Source organism: Alosa pseudoharengus, unplaced genomic scaffold (genome assembly GCF_046254945.1).
Source record: "Alosa pseudoharengus isolate Yale_2024_CS ecotype anadromous, Long Island Sound unplaced genomic scaffold, YU_APseudo_1.1 YU_APseudo_1.1_scf_2, whole genome shotgun sequence".
NCBI lineage: Eukaryota > Metazoa > Chordata > Actinopteri > Clupeiformes > Clupeidae > Alosa > Alosa pseudoharengus.
Window position 1 is genome coordinate 29,745 of NW_027468663.1, and position 20,647 is coordinate 50,391.

Genomic DNA, 20,647 nt, shown 5'->3' on the forward strand with positions numbered 1-20,647 from the left:
ATTCAATGTTCTTGGTCCACAATTCTTTTCCCCCCCCCCCTCTCTTTTCCTTTTTTTTCTCCATATCAACCCTTTCACATACCGTAGCTCCAGCCGGGGCTGCTCTCCTCCCACCGACAGGTTGGTCCTCCTCTGGCCCGGCCACACCCGGGTCTTGAACCCAGCACATCAGACTCCCAGTCCACTGCCCTAACCACTCTCCCATGGGGGCACTGGCTAAATGCAATTTCATTTCTGTCTCTTCTTTTTTTCTTTATCTTCTCAAAAAATGAAAAACATTTTGGAGTGACTCTGCTGGGATGTGAACCTGCCGCCCTCCAGCCAAGGGGCGGCCGCTTTCCCCCTACTCCACTGAGTCTCTTCTATTCTTTGATTTTAAACCCTTTCATTTTCTGTTTTAGACTTTCTACTACTAGAAAGATTAGCTTCTTTTAAGAAAAACTCCTCCGTGCCCCTCCCTGGCGGGACTCGAACCTGCGACTCTATGGTCCAGGAGCGAGTCCCCTACCACTAGTCCAGGGAATCTCCCCTTTTACTCTGTTTTACCCTCCCCATATAGTCAAACATACCTTAACACCTTTTACTTAAATATTTCACTTTTAGGTCCTCTCTTTGAACTTCTAACCCTATTTCACCTTTTTACTACTTTTACTTATTTTATTATTTTTTTTTTTTATTTATTTTATAAATGCTATTTGCACAGTTGGTCAGACGGGCCTCGAACCGGTGCCCTTCTCCCTTCCAGTCTGACCTCTTAGCCACTACACCACTGAGGACCTCTTAAGTAGAGCCTTTACACTCTACCTCAACTTCACTTTTTCCACTTAAAACTACAACTCCCATCCACCTTAGCTTCCCTCCATTTGCAGATCAATTTCAAATGCCCCAATCACAGACACCCACATACTCTCATTTAGATTGACTCACACCACATCCAACCAACACTCTTCTTCCCAGAAACAAACCCCTTCCCCTTCCTAACTCCCCCCCTCATTTCTAACTGAAATACCAAACACACCAGCACTAGGCACTTTCTCCTCTGATGCAGGATTAGTATATCCGAAACGTCAGGAGTTTCCAAGGAGCAACACGGTATTTCTGCTTTTTAAAAACCTTACTAGTTAATTCAATTGATTTTAAATTGTTTGAAATAAAGATTGGCTTTTAAATTTTAAAACAAACACTGCGAGAAGACTACCCTATCCACCTGCCTGACCACATGGATTAGCATACTAGCATATATCTGGACTGTCTGCTACAACACCTTGCTGTCAAGACTGTGCTTTCTTTTCATGAACTTGGACTGCAACCTCACTCTGTTGGAGGTAACCTGAGCAAATTTACCATCTGGAACACTACCCTGTGAACTTTTACATCAAGCTCAACACAAGCATGAAATATGCAAACCCAGGTCTACGCTACAGGTAAGGGTTTTTATCTTTTCAGTTGTTTGTTTTAATAATGGTTAATTGTTGTATGGTTGGCTTTTACCGTTTTGCTCCTTTCTAGCCAGCTGCCCCCATCCCTTTCCCTCTTCCCAACATATTTGCCCCCCCCCCCAATTTTCTTTTGGTTCTTTTTGTTTTTTGTTTTTGTGCTTTTGTTTTTGTGCTTTGGTTTTCCTTCTTCTTACACTACATCCACTACACATACATTCACTTTCACTCATTCACTCACTATGTCCACAATTAACAGACCCTACACACGCCTTCTCACACAACCTCCAGATCCTCTCACCCGACAACAATCCAAACACTACTTCAAACTGATTCAAATCACTCACCACCAACACATAATTTCACATGCACTCCAGACAGGTCTCTTCCCTACAGGTATGACCAGACAAGTAGCCAAACTCACACAATTCATTAAACCAGCACTACCCACTCAACATACACGTACACTACTCAACCAGAACACATCAGATTGGATGCAACACAACATGGACATTCTTCTTGAACACTATAACACACAACTTACACTACTGACTTCCACCCCCTCCCCATTCAACACACTGGCATTTCAGATTGCCAGTGGCTGGGCCAGAAAGAGGTACCATACTCGCCTGTCACCTACCACCTTACAGACAGTTCAACGGCTTCTTAACCCTCAGCCTCCCCCCCACACAACACCAACACACACCACCCCCCCTCCCCATACTACCCCCGCTCCTAGGGACCCCCCCACACCCACTCACTCTTCTGACCCCTCTTATCTCACTGAATTCCCTCCTCTTCCTGCACCCACCAGGGCCCCTACTCCCCCTCCTAAACAGGACTTGGGAGTTGTACCACATCCCACACTTGCACTTACTCCCCCATCCATCCCTCCACTCTCCACTTCCATTGACTTACAGCAGGTCACCTTTACCATTAACACACCAGACCTGACAGACGCACTCTCAGATACTGATGACAATCAACACCCACCCAACACCACACACACCACTCAGAACACGCATCACACCTCACATCCCCCCACTAGTCCCACACCCCCAGACACTTCTCCCATTGACACCCCAAATCCCTCTACTAATCCTAACCCTACACCCACAAACACACATCCTACTGATACTCTCCCGGTCTCCCCTACCCTTACACCGCCCAAAAAGAGACCCACGGTACAGGTTACAGCCCTAGTCACTCACACTCATAATAGTCAGCCCACAGTCACTCAACACCCTAACACGGCCACTACCAACACCACCCAGGCTAACCACCTCATAACACATTTTGCTCCGCAGGAAATAACACCATGTCTCTCTCCACCAGATTCCACCCAAGGGGGAGGGGTAGACCCAGGACAGTCCAAACCATCTAGGGTGATGATGAGCAAGGGAAACAAAAAAGCTAACCAGCTTACAAAACCCAATGCTGAGCCCCCCACCTCCACAGGTGTAGAACTGTCTGGGGCTCCTACTCCTACCCCCTCCCACTTACCTCTACACAAACCCCCAGTTACACCACACTCTACACAACCCCTGTCCCCTAGGCCCCCTCCTCTTCTTCGGACTCCTACAGTTCCACTTCTCTCTCTCCCCCTCTTCTCTCCCACCTATCACAAATGGTCCAACAATAGACTTCAAGAGTGGCACATCAGACCTACCAAACCCATACTGTTTATAGGAGACTCCAATCTGGCCCGTATTCCCCCTCATCCATATCCCAACATACAGATAGACAGCTATCCAGGTGCCACAGCCAACCACATGATCCGGTTGCTTGAAAAAACTTCCCCACAAGAAGCCGTTGAGCTGTTAGTCCTGTCGGTGGGTACCAACAACAGAGAGCACAATGCCAAGGCCACCACCAACAAACAACTCCACAAAATGTTTAAGTTGGCCACCAAAGTTTTCCCCAACGCCAATATTTTTGTTCCTGTCATCAACTTTTCCCCTTCTATTCACCCACACTACAAGTACAATCTCACTGAGATTAACCGTTACATCACCACTCACCTCCCCCACCTCCAGCCACTTCCAGCAGATCAATTTTTCACCACACTCGATCACATCCACTGGACCCCAGAAGTAGGTTCCAGAATCCTCCACTCCTGGTGTTCACAGCTAAATTTAACATTCCACAGACCCTAAATCAGGACACACCCTCACACACCCCGAGTCACACTTCACCTCACACTGACTCCCTCATCCTCAATTTGTCCAAGTCCCTTATCCTCTCCCCTGCACAAACTTTACTTTTAGAAAAAGGTCTTTCTTTTATCCCCACACCCACCAGCCAGGACCGGGAGGGACTGCGAAGGGACGTCCATGGTTATCACAGACGCTTGAAATTACAGGATCACTTTAAACACAAACCCCACCGTGAGCCCGTCCCCTTTACTCTCCCCTCCACCTGGGAACCTGCTTCTTCCCAGGTGGATGGGAGACTACGTGCCCTCATTAGGCAAGATCTCCATTCCCTGTCCACCTATCTCTCCCGCCCTTTTGACTCCAGCCACTCCAACATCTCCCCAGCAGAAAAAAGAGCAATTCTCCAACTTTGCCACAACCCAAACATCATCATTAAACCAGCCGACAAGGGTTCCAAAATAGTTATACTAGACACTCACCAATACCTCCTAGAAGCCAACAGGCAACTTTCTAACCCGCTACATTACAAACCCATCACTCAATCCCTTCAACCCAAAGCACAAGAAAAAGTTCGCAATCTGGTCCTTTCACTATACACCAATCATTCCATAACCAAAAAACAATTTGATTTCCTGATCGGACCAGACCAACCCAGACCCCGTGCCTTTTACCTTCTCCCCAAAATCCACAAGCCACCTGACACATGGACAGTTCCCTTCGCAGTCCCTCCAGGTAGACCTATAGTTTCAGATTGTAGCTCCACCACCTATAACATTTCCTTTTTCATAGATCACTTTCTTAATCCCCTCTCCACTAAACACCCTACATACATACAAGACACATATGATTTCATACATAAAATCCGGCCCATGGCAGTTCCCAACCATACCTACCTGTTCACCATCGATGTTGACAGTCTTTATACAAACATAGACACCATCTCAGGCCTTCAAGCAGTACAGCACAAGTTTAATCAATTTCCAGACCCCACACGCCCAGACAATACTTTACTTCAACTCTTAGAAATCTGCTTAACCCATAATGACTTTGAATTTGACGACCAACTTTTTTTACAAATCCATGGAACTGCCATGGGCCAGAGATTCGCCCCCGCATATGCCAACATCTTTATGAGCGAGTGGGAGCAAGAAGCCTTAGCCAAATGTCCCCTGAAACCCCTCTTTTTCTATCGCTTCCTGGATGATATCATCGGCGCCTGGACTCACACACTAGACCAATTCACTGACTTTATGAACATACTCAACACACACCACACTACAATTAAACTGAAATCCACAATCGACCCTCACTCTGTCAATTTTTTGGACACCACAGTCTTTCTTACACCGTCCACTCCAACACATAGCTCCCTCAGTACTAAAATTTTCTTCAAACCCACTGATACGCACGCACTTTTGCATAAATCCAGTTACCACCCCAAACACACTTTCCGAGGCATCATTAAATCACAAATCATTCGTTTCCACCGTATCTGCACTTTCCCCACAGACCTCCAGGAAGCGATAGAAATTCTCTTTAGAGCCCTCCGCCCCCGTGGTTACTCAAAAAGATTTCTCAGAAAAATTAAAACCGACACCCTGACCCTTCTTGCTCCCACTCGCTCTGACACTACTTCCCCTCCCACCATGATGGCCCCCCCCAACCCCACTCCTGACCCCAACCCCACTCCCACACCTTTTATTCCATTAGTCACTACCTTTTCACAACCCACCACACACTTGCACCACACTCTCAAACAACACTTCACCCACTTTCAGTCCTCACACACTCACTTCCAACATCACAGACTCATCTCAGCCTTCCGTAAAAACAAAAACCTTCAAGACCTCCTCATTAGATCACGTTTCTCCCGGAAGCCCCCACCTAAGCCATCACCGCAGGACTCTTTCTTCAAACCACAACACTTCATCACTAACCTCCACTCACATCTTTCTGCCCCTAACACACCCCTTTCACTAGACACCACAAATGTTGTCTACATCATCACATGCAATAAATGTCACTTACAGTACATAGGAGAAACAGGTCATTCAATCAAAACCAGACTCAAACAGCATCTATATACTATTTCTAGGAATGCACGCACTACCCACATAGTCACACATTTCCAGCAACACAGCACTGCACACCTTGGCATTTGTGGTCTCGAGAGCAACCCCGGCTGGACCCGAGCACAGAGGCAACGAGCAGAACGGAGCTGGATCAATAAACTTCACACTTTCTCAATTAATCCACTCCTCTGTCTCTTCTGTTTCTCAATAAAGCTACATCTTTCTTTTCCCCTTTTCTCCCAGGTCCTGTCTTATTTATTTATAAAAACTTGTTATTATTATGTTATTATTCCCTTATTACATTGTTATTACCCTCCCCCCCTGGTTTTAGTCTCTTAAGTTTTCCTCCCCAGTTCTCCCAATCCCCCTAGACTACCCAGGACTTTCACTTTTTATTTTTTTCACTTTCCACAATTTAGATGTGTTTATTTTCTATTTTTTGCAGTGTCGTGTTGATTTTCAAAGGTTGTTTTCATGAATTTTACACTTTTGATTTTAGCACTTATAGCACTTTCTGTCTTTTAGCACTTATAGCACTCTTCCTGGTATTAGTCTATCCCTTACTCCCAGCCCCAATTCTTGCACTTATCCTTTTCTTTTAGTCCCAGTCCCTAGCTTCATCCCCACCCAGCTACTTGGGCCAACCCCAACCCCTATCCCTTAACCTAACCTCCAGCCACCTGGCTAAATTCCAACCCCAGCCCCCACCCCTTAGCCTAACCCCAACCCCCACCCCTTAGCCTAACCCCAACCCCCATCCCTTAACCTAACCTCCAGCCACTTGGCTAAATTCCTAACCCCAACCCCACCCCTTAGCCTAACCCCAACCCCAACCCCCATCCCTTAACCCAACCTCCAGCCACTTGGCTAAATTCCAACCCCACCCCTTAGCCTAACCCCAACCCCTTAGCCTAACCCTTACCCCCACCCTCAGGCTAACCTCAACCCCCAAGGCCAACTCCAGCCCCCCACCCCTTATCCTAACCAGCCCCTTGGCCTAAACCCAACCCCTACCGCTCATCTTAACCCTTCCTTAATTAATTATTTATTTATTTTTCCCTCCCCTTTTCTAATATACATAGTTTCTAATTTAATAATTCTCTTTATATATATTATTTTATTTTTAGACAGTGGACTTCTTCCTACCCTTATTCCCCTCCTTGTTGGTGTGGTTGGATCCAATTGGCCAGTGCACCCACAGTCACCCACTCCACCAAAGATCATGTTCCCCTAACCTAACCCAGCCAGTGCCATTGGATCCACCACACCTCCACAATTCTTTTCCCCCCCCCCTCTCTTTTCCTTTTTTTTCTCCATATCAACCCTTTCACATACCGTAGCTCCAGCCGGGGCTGCTCTCCTCCCACCGACAGGTTGGTCCTCCTCTGGCCCGGCCACACCCGGGTCTTGAACCCAGCACATCAGACTCCCAGTCCACTGCCCTAACCACTCTCCCATGGGGGCACTGGCTAAATGCAATTTCATTTCTGTCTCTTCTTTTTTTCTTTATCTTCTCAAAAAATGAAAAACATTTTGGAGTGACTCTGCTGGGATGTGAACCTGCCGCCCTCCAGCCAAGGGGCGGCCGCTTTCCCCCTACTCCACTGAGTCTCTTCTATTCTTTGATTTTAAACCCTTTCATTTTCTGTTTTAGACTTTCTACTACTAGAAAGATTAGCTTCTTTTAAGAAAAACTCCTCCGTGCCCCTCCCTGGCGGGACTCGAACCTGCGACTCTATGGTCCAGGAGCGAGTCCCCTACCACTAGGCCAGGGAATCTCCCCTTTTACTCTGTTTTACCCTCCCCATATAGTCAAACATACCTTAACACCTTTTACTTAAATATTTCACTTTTAGGTCCTCTCTTTGAACTTCTAACCCTATTTCACCTTTTTACTACTTTTACTTATTTTATTATTTTTTTTTTTAATTTATTTTATAAATGCTATTTGCACAGTTGGTCAGACGGGCCTCGAACCGGTGCCCTTCTCCCTTCCAGTCTGACCTCTTAGCCACTACACCACTGAGGACCTCTTAAGTAGAGCCTTTACACTCTACCTCAACTTCACTTTTTCCACTTAAAACTACAACTCCCATCCACCTTAGCTTCCCTCCATTTGCAGATCAATTTCAAATGCCCCAATCACAGACACCCACATACTCTCATTTAGATTGACTCACACCACATCCAACCAACACTCTTCTTCCCAGAAACAAACCCCTTCCCCTTCCTAACTCCCCCCCTCATTTCTAACTGAAATACCAAACACACCAGCACTAGGCAATTTCTCCTCTGATGCAGGATTAGTATATCCGAAACGTCAGGAGTTTCCAAGGAGCAACACGGTATTTCTGCTTTTTAAAAACCTTACTAGTTAATTCAATTGATTTTAAATTGTTTGAAATAAAGATTGGCTTTTACATTTTAAAACAAACACTGCGAGAAGACTACCCTATCCACCTGCCTGACCACATGGATTAGCATACTAGCATATATCTGGACTGTCTGCTACAACACCTTGCTGTCAAGACTGTGCTTTCTTTTCATGAACTTGGACTGCAACCTCACTCTGTTGGAGGTAACCTGAGCAAATTTACCATCTGGAACACTACCCTGTGAACTTATACATCAAGCTCAACACAAGCATGAAATATGCAAACCCAGGTCTACGCTACAGGTAAGGGTTTTTATCTTTTCAGTTGTTTGTTTTAATAATGGTTAATTGTTGTATGGTTGGCTTTTACCGTTTTGCTCCTTTCTAGCCAGCTGCCCCCATCCCTTTCCCTCTTCCCAACATATTTGCCCCCCCCCCCAATTTTCTTTTGGTTCTTTTTGTTTTTTGTTTTTGTGCTTTTGTTTTTGTGCTTTGGTTTTCCTTCTTCTTACACTACATCCACTACACATACATTCACTTTCACTCATTCACTCACTATGTCCACAATTAACAGACCCTACACACGCCTTCTCACACAACCTCCAGATCCTCTCACCCGACAACAATCCAAACACTACTTCAAACTGATTCAAATCACTCACCACCAACACATAATTTCACATGCACTCCAGACAGGTCTCTTCCCTACAGGTATGACCAGACAAGTAGCCAAACTCACACAATTCATTAAACCAGCACTACCCACTCAACATACACGTACACTACTCAACCAGAACACATCAGATTGGATGCAACACAACATGGACATTCTTCTTGAACACTATAACACACAACTTACACTACTGACTTCCACCCCCTCCCCATTCATGTCACAACCAACCCCCATCCCTTAACCTAACCTCCAGCCACTTGGCTAAATTCCTAACCCCAACCCCACCCCTTAGCCTAACCCCAACCCCAACCCCCATCCCTTAACCCAACCTCCAGCCACTTGGCTAAATTCCAACCCCACCCCTTAGCCTAACCCCAACCCCTTAGCCTAACCCTTACCCCCACCCTCAGGCTAACCTCAACCCCCAAGGCCAACTCCAGCCCCCCACCCCTTATCCTAACCAGCCCCTTGGCCTAAACCCAACCCCTACCGCTCATCTTAACCCTTCCTTAATTAATTATTTATTTATTTTTCCCTCCCCTTTTCTAATATACATAGTTTCTAATTTAATAATTCTCTTTATATATATTATTTTATTTTTAGACAGTGGACTTCTTCCTACCCTTATTCCCCTCCTTGTTGGTGTGGTTGGATCCAATTGGCCAGTGCACCCACAGTCACCCACTCCACCAAAGATCATGTTCCCCTAACCTAACCCAGCCAGTGCCATTGGATCCACCACACCTCCACAATTCTTTTCCCCCCCCCCTCTCTTTTCCTTTTTTTTCTCCATATCAACCCTTTCACATACCGTAGCTCCAGCCGGGGCTGCTCTCCTCCCACCGACAGGTTGGTCCTCCTCTGGCCCGGCCACACCCGGGTCTTGAACCCAGCACATCAGACTCCCAGTCCACTGCCCTAACCACTCTCCCATGGGGGCACTGGCTAAATGCAATTTCATTTCTGTCTCTTCTTTTTTTCTTTATCTTCTCAAAAAATGAAAAACATTTTGGAGTGACTCTGCTGGGATGTGAACCTGCCGCCCTCCAGCCAAGGGGCGGCCGCTTTCCCCCTACTCCACTGAGTCTCTTCTATTCTTTGATTTTAAACCCTTTCATTTTCTGTTTTAGACTTTCTACTACTAGAAAGATTAGCTTCTTTTAAGAAAAACTCCTCCGTGCCCCTCCCTGGCGGGACTCGAACCTGCGACTCTATGGTCCAGGAGCGAGTCCCCTACCACTAGGCCAGGGAATCTCCCCTTTTACTCTGTTTTACCCTCCCCATATAGTCAAACATACCTTAACACCTTTTACTTAAATATTTCACTTTTAGGTCCTCTCTTTGAACTTCTAACCCTATTTCACCTTTTTACTACTTTTACTTATTTTATTATTTTTTTTTTTAATTTATTTTATAAATGCTATTTGCACAGTTGGTCAGACGGGCCTCGAACCGGTGCCCTTCTCCCTTCCAGTCTGACCTCTTAGCCACTACACCACTGAGGACCTCTTAAGTAGAGCCTTTACACTCTACCTCAACTTCACTTTTTCCACTTAAAACTACAACTCCCATCCACCTTAGCTTCCCTCCATTTGCAGATCAATTTCAAATGCCCCAATCACAGACACCCACATACTCTCATTTAGATTGACTCACACCACATCCAACCAACACTCTTCTTCCCAGAAACAAACCCCTTCCCCTTCCTAACTCCCCCCCTCATTTCTAACTGAAATACCAAACACACCAGCACTAGGCAATTTCTCCTCTGATGCAGGATTAGTATATCCGAAACGTCAGGAGTTTCCAAGGAGCAACACGGTATTTCTGCTTTTTAAAAACCTTACTAGTTAATTCAATTGATTTTAAATTGTTTGAAATAAAGATTGGCTTTTACATTTTAAAACAAACACTGCGAGAAGACTACCCTATCCACCTGCCTGACCACATGGATTAGCATACTAGCATATATCTGGACTGTCTGCTACAACACCTTGCTGTCAAGACTGTGCTTTCTTTTCATGAACTTGGACTGCAACCTCACTCTGTTGGAGGTAACCTGAGCAAATTTACCATCTGGAACACTACCCTGTGAACTTATACATCAAGCTCAACACAAGCATGAAATATGCAAACCCAGGTCTACGCTACAGGTAAGGGTTTTTATCTTTTCAGTTGTTTGTTTTAATAATGGTTAATTGTTGTATGGTTGGCTTTTACCGTTTTGCTCCTTTCTAGCCAGCTGCCCCCATCCCTTTCCCTCTTCCCAACATATTTGCCCCCCCCCCCAATTTTCTTTTGGTTCTTTTTGTTTTTTGTTTTTGTGCTTTTGTTTTTGTGCTTTGGTTTTCCTTCTTCTTACACTACATCCACTACACATACATTCACTTTCACTCATTCACTCACTATGTCCACAATTAACAGACCCTACACACGCCTTCTCACACAACCTCCAGATCCTCTCACCCGACAACAATCCAAACACTACTTCAAACTGATTCAAATCACTCACCACCAACACATAATTTCACATGCACTCCAGACAGGTCTCTTCCCTACAGGTATGACCAGACAAGTAGCCAAACTCACACAATTCATTAAACCAGCACTACCCACTCAACATACACGTACACTACTCAACCAGAACACATCAGATTGGATGCAACACAACATGGACATTCTTCTTGAACACTATAACACACAACTTACACTACTGACTTCCACCCCCTCCCCATTCATGTCACAACCAACCCCCATCCCTTAACCTAACCTCCAGCCACTTGGCTAAATTCCTAACCCCAACCCCACCCCTTAGCCTAACCCCAACCCCAACCCCCATCCCTTAACCCAACCTCCAGCCACTTGGCTAAATTCCAACCCCACCCCTTAGCCTAACCCCAACCCCTTAGCCTAACCCTTACCCCCACCCTCAGGCTAACCTCAACCCCCAAGGCCAACTCCAGCCCCCCACCCCTTATCCTAACCAGCCCCTTGGCCTAAACCCAACCCCTACCGCTCATCTTAACCCTTCCTTAATTAATTATTTATTTATTTTTCCCTCCCCTTTTCTAATATACATAGTTTCTAATTTAATAATTCTCTTTATATATATTATTTTATTTTTAGACAGTGGACTTCTTCCTACCCTTATTCCCCTCCTTGTTGGTGTGGTTGGATCCAATTGGCCAGTGCACCCACAGTCACCCACTCCACCAAAGATCATGTTCCCCTAACCTAACCCAGCCAGTGCCATTGGATCCACCACACCTCCACAATTCTTTTCCCCCCCCCCTCTCTTTTCCTTTTTTTTCTCCATATCAACCCTTTCACATACCGTAGCTCCAGCCGGGGCTGCTCTCCTCCCACCGACAGGTTGGTCCTCCTCTGGCCCGGCCACACCCGGGTCTTGAACCCAGCACATCAGACTCCCAGTCCACTGCCCTAACCACTCTCCCATGGGGGCACTGGCTAAATGCAATTTCATTTCTGTCTCTTCTTTTTTTCTTTATCTTCTCAAAAAATGAAAAACATTTTGGAGTGACTCTGCTGGGATGTGAACCTGCCGCCCTCCAGCCAAGGGGCGGCCGCTTTCCCCCTACTCCACTGAGTCTCTTCTATTCTTTGATTTTAAACCCTTTCATTTTCTGTTTTAGACTTTCTACTACTAGAAAGATTAGCTTCTTTTAAGAAAAACTCCTCCGTGCCCCTCCCTGGCGGGACTCGAACCTGCGACTCTATGGTCCAGGAGCGAGTCCCCTACCACTAGGCCAGGGAATCTCCCCTTTTACTCTGTTTTACCCTCCCCATATAGTCAAACATACCTTAACACCTTTTACTTAAATATTTCACTTTTAGGTCCTCTCTTTGAACTTCTAACCCTATTTCACCTTTTTACTACTTTTACTTATTTTATTATTTTTTTTTTTAATTTATTTTATAAATGCTATTTGCACAGTTGGTCAGACGGGCCTCGAACCGGTGCCCTTCTCCCTTCCAGTCTGACCTCTTAGCCACTACACCACTGAGGACCTCTTAAGTAGAGCCTTTACACTCTACCTCAACTTCACTTTTTCCACTTAAAACTACAACTCCCATCCACCTTAGCTTCCCTCCATTTGCAGATCAATTTCAAATGCCCCAATCACAGACACCCACATACTCTCATTTAGATTGACTCACACCACATCCAACCAACACTCTTCTTCCCAGAAACAAACCCCTTCCCCTTCCTAACTCCCCCCCTCATTTCTAACTGAAATACCAAACACACCAGCACTAGGCAATTTCTCCTCTGATGCAGGATTAGTATATCCGAAACGTCAGGAGTTTCCAAGGAGCAACACGGTATTTCTGCTTTTTAAAAACCTTACTAGTTAATTCAATTGATTTTAAATTGTTTGAAATAAAGATTGGCTTTTACATTTTAAAACAAACACTGCGAGAAGACTACCCTATCCACCTGCCTGACCACATGGATTAGCATACTAGCATATATCTGGACTGTCTGCTACAACACCTTGCTGTCAAGACTGTGCTTTCTTTTCATGAACTTGGACTGCAACCTCACTCTGTTGGAGGTAACCTGAGCAAATTTACCATCTGGAACACTACCCTGTGAACTTATACATCAAGCTCAACACAAGCATGAAATATGCAAACCCAGGTCTACGCTACAGGTAAGGGTTTTTATCTTTTCAGTTGTTTGTTTTAATAATGGTTAATTGTTGTATGGTTGGCTTTTACCGTTTTGCTCCTTTCTAGCCAGCTGCCCCCATCCCTTTCCCTCTTCCCAACATATTTGCCCCCCCCCCCAATTTTCTTTTGGTTCTTTTTGTTTTTTGTTTTTGTGCTTTTGTTTTTGTGCTTTGGTTTTCCTTCTTCTTACGTAGTGTATCCACTACACATACATTCACTTTCACTCATTCACTCACTATGTCCACAATTAACAGACCCTACACACGCCTTCTCACACAACCTCCAGATCCTCTCACCCGACAACAATCCAAACACTACTTCAAACTGATTCAAATCACTCACCACCAACACATAATTTCACATGCACTCCAGACAGGTCTCTTCCCTACAGGTATGACCAGACAAGTAGCCAAACTCACACAATTCATTAAACCAGCACTACCCACTCAACATACACGTACACTACTCAACCAGAACACATCAGATTGGATGCAACACAACATGGACATTCTTCTTGAACACTATAACACACAACTTACACTACTGACTTCCACCCCCTCCCCATTCAACACACTGGCATTTCAGATTGCCAGTGGCTGGGCCAGAAAGAGGTACCATACTCGCCTGTCACCTACCACCTTACAGACAGTTCAACGGCTTCTTAACCCTCAGCCTCCCCCCCACACAACACCAACACACACCACCCCCCCTCCCCATACTACCCCCGCTCCTAGGGACCCCCCCACACCCACTCACTCTTCTGACCCCTCTTATCTCACTGAATTCCCTCCTCTTCCTGCACCCACCAGGGCCCCTACTCCCCCTCCTAAACAGGACTTGGGAGTTGTACCACATCCCACACTTGCACTTACTCCCCCATCCATCCCTCCACTCTCCACTTCCATTGACTTACAGCAGGTCACCTTTACCATTAACACACCAGACCTGACAGACGCACTCTCAGATACTGATGACAATCAACACCCACCCAACACCACACACACCACTCAGAACACGCATCACACCTCACATCCCCCCACTAGTCCCACACCCCCAGACACTTCTCCCATTGACACCCCAAATCCCTCTACTAATCCTAACCCTACACCCACAAACACACATCCTACTGATACTCTCCCGGTCTCCCCTACCCTTACACCGCCCAAAAAGAGACCCACGGTACAGGTTACAGCCCTAGTCACTCACACTCATAATAGTCAGCCCACAGTCACTCAACACCCTAACACGGCCACTACCAACACCACCCAGGCTAACCACCTCATAACACATTTTGCTCCGCAGGAAATAACACCATGTCTCTCTCCACCAGATTCCACCCAAGGGGGAGGGGTAGACCCAGGACAGTCCAAACCATCTAGGGTGATGATGAGCAAGGGAAACAAAAAAGCTAACCAGCTTACAAAACCCAATGCTGAGCCCCCCACCTCCACAGGTGTAGAACTGTCTGGGGCTCCTACTCCTACCCCCTCCCACTTACCTCTACACAAACCCCCAGTTACACCACACTCTACACAACCCCTGTCCCCTAGGCCCCCTCCTCTTCTTCGGACTCCTACAGTTCCACTTCTCTCTCTCCCCCTCTTCTCTCCCACCTATCACAAATGGTCCAACAATAGACTTCAAGAGTGGCACATCAGACCTACCAAACCCATACTGTTTATAGGAGACTCCAATCTGGCCCGTATTCCCCCTCATCCATATCCCAACATACAGATAGACAGCTATCCAGGTGCCACAGCCAACCACATGATCCGGTTGCTTGAAAAAACTTCCCCACAAGAAGCCGTTGAGCTGTTAGTCCTGTCGGTGGGTACCAACAACAGAGAGCACAATGCCAAGGCCACCACCAACAAACAACTCCACAAAATGTTTAAGTTGGCCACCAAAGTTTTCCCCAACGCCAATATTTTTGTTCCTGTCATCAACTTTTCCCCTTCTATTCACCCACACTACAAGTACAATCTCACTGAGATTAACCGTTACATCACCACTCACCTCCCCCACCTCCAGCCACTTCCAGCAGATCAATTTTTCACCACACTCGATCACATCCACTGGACCCCAGAAGTAGGTTCCAGAATCCTCCACTCCTGGTGTTCACAGCTAAATTTAACATTCCACAGACCCTAAATCAGGACACACCCTCACACACCCCGAGTCACACTTCACCTCACACTGACTCCCTCATCCTCAATTTGTCCAAGTCCCTTATCCTCTCCCCTGCACAAACTTTACTTTTAGAAAAAGGTCTTTCTTTTATCCCCACACCCACCAGCCAGGACCGGGAGGGACTGCGAAGGGACGTCCATGGTTATCACAGACGCTTGAAATTACAGGATCACTTTAAACACAAACCCCACCGTGAGCCCGTCCCCTTTACTCTCCCCTCCACCTGGGAACCTGCTTCTTCCCAGGTGGATGGGAGACTACGTGCCCTCATTAGGCAAGATCTCCATTCCCTGTCCACCTATCTCTCCCGCCCTTTTGACTCCAGCCACTCCAACATCTCCCCAGCAGAAAAAAGAGCAATTCTCCAACTTTGCCACAACCCAAACATCATCATTAAACCAGCCGACAAGGGTTCCAAAATAGTTATACTAGACACTCACCAATACCTCCTAGAAGCCAACAGGCAACTTTCTAACCCGCTACATTACAAACCCATCACTCAATCCCTTCAACCCAAAGCACAAGAAAAAGTTCGCAATCTGGTCCTTTCACTATACACCAATCATTCCATAACCAAAAAACAATTTGATTTCCTGATCGGACCAGACCAACCCAGACCCCGTGCCTTTTACCTTCTCCCCAAAATCCACAAGCCACCTGACACATGGACAGTTCCCTTCGCAGTCCCTCCAGGTAGACCTATAGTTTCAGATTGTAGCTCCACCACCTATAACATTTCCTTTTTCATAGATCACTTTCTTAATCCCCTCTCCACTAAACACCCTACATACATACAAGACACATATGATTTCATACATAAAATCCGGCCCATGGCAGTTCCCAACCATACCTACCTGTTCACCATCGATGTTGACAGTCTTTATACAAACATAGACACCATCTCAGGCCTTCAAGCAGTACAGCACAAGTTTAATCAATTTCCAGACCCCACACGCCCAGACAATACTTTACTTCAACTCTTAGAAATCTGCTTAACCCATAATGACTTTGAATTTGACGACCAACTTTTTTTACAAATCCATGGAACTGCCATGGGCCAGAGATTCGCCCCCGCATATGCCAACATCTTTATGAGCGAGTGGGAGCAAGAAGCCTTAGCCAAATGTCCCCTGAAACCCCTCTTTTTCTATCGCTTCCTGGATGATATCATCGGCGCCTGGACTCACACACTAGACCAATTCACTGACTTTATGAACATACTCAACACACACCACACTACAATTAAACTGAAATCCACAATCGACCCTCACTCTGTCAATTTTTTGGACACCACAGTCTTTCTTACACCGTCCACTCCAACACATAGCTCCCTCAGTACTAAAATTTTCTTCAAACCCACTGATACGCACGCACTTTTGCATAAATCCAGTTACCACCCCAAACACACTTTCCGAGGCATCATTAAATCACAAATCATTCGTTTCCACCGTATCTGCACTTTCCCCACAGACCTCCAGGAAGCGATAGAAATTCTCTTTAGAGCCCTCCGCCCCCGTGGTTACTCAAAAAGATTTCTCAGAAAAATTAAAACCGACACCCTGACCCTTCTTGCTCCCACTCGCTCTGACACTACTTCCCCTCCCACCATGATGGCCCCCCCCAACCCCACTCCTGACCCCAACCCCACTCCCACACCTTTTATTCCATTAGTCACTACCTTTTCACAACCCACCACACACTTGCACCACACTCTCAAACAACACTTCACCCACTTTCAGTCCTCACACACTCACTTCCAACATCACAGACTCATCTCAGCCTTCCGTAAAAACAAAAACCTTCAAGACCTCCTCATTAGATCACGTTTCTCCCGGAAGCCCCCACCTAAGCCATCACCGCAGGACTCTTTCTTCAAACCACAACACTTCATCACTAACCTCCACTCACATCTTTCTGCCCCTAACACACCCCTTTCACTAGACACCACAAATGTTGTCTACATCATCACATGCAATAAATGTCACTTACAGTACATAGGAGAAACAGGTCATTCAATCAAAACCAGACTCAAACAGCATCTATATACTATTTCTAGGAATGCACGCACTACCCACATAGTCACACATTTCCAGCAACACAGCACTGCACACCTTGGCATTTGTGGTCTCGAGAGCAACCCCGGCTGGACCCGAGCACAGAGGCAACGAGCAGAACGGAGCTGGATCAATAAACTTCACACTTTCTCAATTAATCCACTCCTCTGTCTCTTCTGTTTCTCAATAAAGCTACATCTTTCTTTTCCCCTTTTCTCCCAGGTCCTGTCTTATTTATTTATAAAAACTTGTTATTATTATGTTATTATTCCCTTATTACATTGTTATTACCCTCCCCCCCTGGTTTTAGTCTCTTAAGTTTTCCTCCCCAGTTCTCCCAATCCCCCTAGACTACCCAGGACTTTCACTTTTTATTTTTTTCACTTTCCACAATTTAGATGTGTTTATTTTCTATTTTTTGCAGTGTCGTGTTGATTTTCAAAGGTTGTTTTCATGAATTTTACACTTTTGATTTTAGCACTTATAGCACTTTCTGTCTTTTAGCACTTATAGCACTCTTCCTGGTATTAGTCTATCCCTTACTCCCAGCCCCAATTCTTGCACTTATCCTTTTCTTTTAGTCCCAGTCCCTAGCTTCATCCCCACCCAGCTACTTGGGCCAACCCCAACCCCTATCCCTTAACCTAACCTCCAGCCACCTGGCTAAATTCCAACCCCAGCCCCCACCCCTTAGCCTAACCCCAACCCCCACCCCTTAGCCTAACCCCAACCCCCACCCCTTAGCCTAACCCCAACCCCCACCCCTTAGCCTAACCCCAACCCCCATCCCTTAACCTAACCTCCAGCCACTTGGCTAAATTCCTAACCCCAACCCCACCCCTTAGCCTAACCCCAACCCCAACCCCCATCCCTTAACCCAACCTCCAGCCACTTGGCTAAATTCCAACCCCACCCCTTAGCCTAACCCCAACCCCTTAGCCTAACCCTTACCCCCACCCTCAGGCTAACCTCAACCCCCAAGGCCAACTCCAGCCCCCCACCCCTTATCCTAACCAGCCCCTTGGCCTAAACCCAACCCCTACCGCTCATCTTAACCCTTCCTTAATTAATTATTTATTTATTTTTCCCTCCCCTTTTCTAATATACATAGTTTCTAATTTAATAATTCTCTTTATATATATTATTTTATTTTTAGACAGTGGACTTCTTCCTACCCTTATTCCCCTCCTTGTTGGTGTGGTTGGATCCAATTGGCCAGTGCACCCACAGTCACCCACTCCACCAAAGATCATGTTCCCCTAACCTAACCCAGCCAGTGCCATTGGATCCACCACACCTCCACAATTCTTTTCCCCCCCCCCTCTCTTTTCCTTTTTTTTCTCCATATCAACCCTTTCACATACCGTAGCTCCAGCCGGGGCTGCTCTCCTCCCACCGACAGGTTGGTCCTCCTCTGGCCCGGCCACACCCGGGTCTTGAACCCAGCACATCAGACTCCCAGTCCACTGCCCTAACCACTCTCCCATGGGGGCACTGGCTAAATGCAATTTCATTTCTGTCTCTTCTTTTTTTCTTTATCTTCTCAAAAAATGAAAAACATTTTGGAGTGACTCTGCTGGGATGTGAACCTGCCGCCCTCCAGCCAAGGGGCGGCCGCTTTCCCCCTACTCCACTGAGTCTCTTCTATTCTTTGATTTTAAACCCTTTCATTTTCTGTTTTAGACTTTCTACTACTAGAAAGATTAGCTTCTTTTAAGAAAAACTCCTCCGTGCCCCTCCCTGGCGGGACTCGAACCTGCGACTCTATGGTCCAGGAGCGAGTCCCCTACCACTAGGCCAGGGAATCTCCCCTTTTACTCTGTTTTACCCTCCCCATATAGTCAAACATACCTTAACACCTTTTACTTAAATATTTCACTTTTAGGTCCTCTCTTTGAACTTCTAACCCTATTTCACCTTTTTACTACTTTTACTTATTTTATTATTATTTTTTTTAATTTATTTTATAAATGCTATTTGCACAGTTGGTCAGACGGGCCTCGAACCGGTGCCCTTCTCCCTTCCAGTCTGACCTCTTAGCCACTACACCACTGAGGACCTCTTAAGTAGAGCCTTTACACTCTACCTCAACTTCACTTTTTCCACTTAAAACTACAACTCCCATCCACCTTAGCTTCCCTCCATTTGCAGATCAATTTCAAATGCCCCAATCACAGACACCCACATACTCTCATTTAGATTGACTCACACCACATCCAACCAACACTCTTCTTCCCAGAAACAAACCCCTTCCCCTTCCTAACTCCCCCCCTCATTTCTAACTGAAATACCAAACACACCAGCACTAGGCAATTTCTCCTCTGATGCAGGATTAGTATATCCGAAACGTCAGGAGTTTCCAAGGAGCAACACGGTATTTCTGCTTTTTAAAAACCTTACTAGTTAATTCAATTGATTTTAAATTGTTTGAAATAAAGATTGGCTTTTACATTTTAAAACAAACACTGCGAGAAGACTACCCTATCCACCTGCCTGACCACATGGATTAGCATACTAGCATATATCTGGACTGTCTGCTACAACACCTTGCTGTCAAGACTGTGCTTTCTTTTCATGAACTTGGACTGCAACCTCACTCTGTTGGAGGTAACCTGAGCAAATTTACCATCTGGAACACTACCCTGTGAACTTATACATCAAGCTCAACACAAGCATGAAATATGCAAACCCAGGTCTACGCTACAGGTAAGGGTTTTTATCTTTTCAGTTGTTTGTTTTAATAATGGTTAATTGTTGTATGGTTGGCTTTTACCGTTTTGCTCCTTTCTAGCCAGCTGCCCCCATCCCTTTCCCTCTTCCCAACATATTTGCCCCCCCCCCCAATTTTCTTTTGGTTCTTTTTGTTTTTTGTTTTTGTGCTTTTGTTTTTGTGCTTTGGTTTTCCTTCTTCTTACACTACATCCACTACACATACATTCACTTTCACTCATTCACTCACTATGTCCACAATTAACAGACCCTACACACGCCTTCTCA